Below are 2,500 nucleotides of genomic sequence, written 5' to 3'. Positions count from 1 at the left end.
TACATGCAAAAAATAGAAAGTACATGATCAAGAATTAAAGTACTACCAGAATATACCAGAATGTAATCAGTTATGTGGGCCTGTTCTATGTCAATGCCATAATTTAGTTTTATTAAAGGTAACCAAAAGACAATGAGCAGCAAAATTATAAGGTCTTGAAGGAAGCAAAAATAGGTAATTGCATTTGAAGTGAAAAATGTGAGTGAATTTTAAATTAAAATTGCCTATGTTGCCTCATTTTCTGGGGTTCCTTGTCTTCTTAAGCTATTTTTCAAGGAGTTTTAAGTGTTACTGTTTCTACAATGTCCCGTCCCCACCCATGGGGCTCTGAGAATAATCAAAAGTCTCTACCACGAACAACACCCCGGGCGGCCCGGCCCCCGAACGTGCTTTAACTATGACATAACGAACGAAATTACATAATATGAAATGAATCATATATTGAACTGCGGATATGAAATCAAGTGAAGGAACACTATATAACCAAACAAATTGTATTGTTCAATCAATTTTCCACACAAGGAATGTGCGAGCTATATGCATCTTTACAACTGCATAAAAAAAAAACCAACTGGCATTGTCCAGTTTGAGGAATCTAAGTAATTTATACATACCGCTTGCTACGAATTTCAAGAAAAGATGAGAGGGATTAAGCAAACCACCAGACAGAGCTGAAAAACGACTGCGCATGCGCCAGATAGGGTGCCTCAATCGTGCAAATGATTCGATCGTTTGATCTTGTCTTCTGCCTGTGTCACTATATATAACTCTTGACGGTGTGAATTTTGGAACTGAGATCATGGTGATTTAATTTAAGGAGACACATCAGATCTGTGTAACATATTTGTGTGGAATTTTTGGGCCATGAGATTCAAACCTCGTTAAATTTTCGGGAATATGCGCTGCAGAAACTAACGGAGGCTACAGTGAGTGTTCCATATTTGTTTTTGAAGCATGAAGAGAGGCACGCTTGTGGATTTCTATTTAATTTCTCTAAAGTGACGGAGAATGCTATTAAAACGATAAAACTATTGATTTTTTTCCACATCTTCAGTGATGTTGCTATCGGGTCTGAAAATTCACTATCACTAAATTGAAATATCATAGATTGTTATGTTATACTACTGATATCAACCTTTAATTACTACAAATAAGCCAGAAATCCAACGATTTTGCTTGAGCTGCCTTGAACTCAACTCTGTATAATTACTGAGCAAGTATTGCACGAGGCTGAGTATGATATGAAGAGTTATGCAGATCGAGGGGGTTATCCGCCAAAGCCGAAGGCTTGAGCCCAGTGGATAACATCCTCCGAGATCTGTATATCTTCATATCATACAAAAGCCGAGTTCAATAATTGTTTAATCATTCATTCAAAATATTTACACGGCAAAACAAAACGGTAACTGAAAATAATTTAGTGAATGATATTAAAGTTACTGTACATCATTTACTCGAAAAGTGCCAAAATTACGCTTTCTGTTTGTGTTGCGGTCGGTAAATTCGTTTGCGATGTCAATGGTGGAAAGCCTGTCCGTTCTTTCTCTGTGTATGTTTAAAACTGTCAGGTTACTAAAGTTAATCGTTCCCTGTTCATTCTTGAACGGAGCCATGTTTTTAGCCTCCGGGCAGTCTAAAAGGATCTTTCACCAGCTGCACTGGTTGCTGGATTTACGAGAACCAGCTTACATGACGTGATAACTTCTTTTATCATTTCCCATTCTGGGTTGGGTAGCTCTTTAATTTTTACTATGATGTCGCCAAAACAAAAATAATCACCATCCTTCAGCAGCACTTGAAAAATTTCCATCTGGGCGGTTAATACTGAAATATTAACATCATCATTGTACAGTTTTTCCATAAACTTTAGCTCTTCGGATTTGTCCTGCGAATTGAGGGTCTTAATTAAGAGAGACTCCATCTTTGCATACGTATCAAAGCTTGGCTGGTCAAACTGCTGGTCAATAGTGTTATCATCAAGTCAACAGCTTCAAAGTATATTCGCCTGTAATAGTCTTGTGTGGTCACAGGATATGTTGGCTCTCCAGTGCCAATTTCAATTCTTCTTGGTGTGCGAGTTCTCCTTGGTAACATCGGTCCACTCATGGAGGGATAGCTTTTACTCTTCAGTAAAACTACATCATAAAATGATCTGAAGCTCGTATCGTTTCGCATCTTCTGCAGAACGTCTTTTCTAAGACAAGCTACTCGTTTGCCACTTAGAGCTGATATCTTTGTTTGCTGTAAGGTTCTTGATAAGTTATCTGTGTGAGAAAACAGCCGCTGTCCTAAATTCAACCCGAAGAAGAAGTCAAAAGTGTTCATTTGCGCTTGGCATCCAATGATCCTTCCACGTATATCGGACTGGAGTTTCTCATCAAGGGAAATTGTCCACTCCTGAAGAAGAGCTGCATAATTGTCTAGGATTCGCTGAAAACAGTTTGCACGTACTGTCCATCTAGTGGGGCAAAGGCCAAGTATGCCCTTGGCTTCAGATTCA

The 2,500-nt window shown here is 38.6% G+C and overlaps 1 long non-coding RNA gene and 1 pseudogene across 1 annotated transcript in view; both read right to left on the bottom strand.

The window, feature by feature from the left end:
* The window catches only part of LOC137987741 (uncharacterized), an 18,443-nt gene that overhangs the window by 9,198 nt on the left and 6,745 nt on the right, over window positions 1-2,500 (bottom strand). The window lies entirely within an intron of this gene.
* The window catches only part of LOC137987743 (zinc finger MYM-type protein 1-like), a 3,131-nt pseudogene continuing 1,245 nt past the window's right edge, over window positions 615-2,500 (bottom strand).

Source organism: Montipora foliosa, unplaced genomic scaffold (assembly GCF_036669935.1).
Source record: "Montipora foliosa isolate CH-2021 unplaced genomic scaffold, ASM3666993v2 scaffold_386, whole genome shotgun sequence".
NCBI classification, from domain to species: Eukaryota; Metazoa; Cnidaria; class Anthozoa; order Scleractinia; family Acroporidae; genus Montipora; species Montipora foliosa.
Note: the sequence above shows the minus strand (reverse complement) of the source record. Positions and strands in the feature narration are given on the sequence as shown.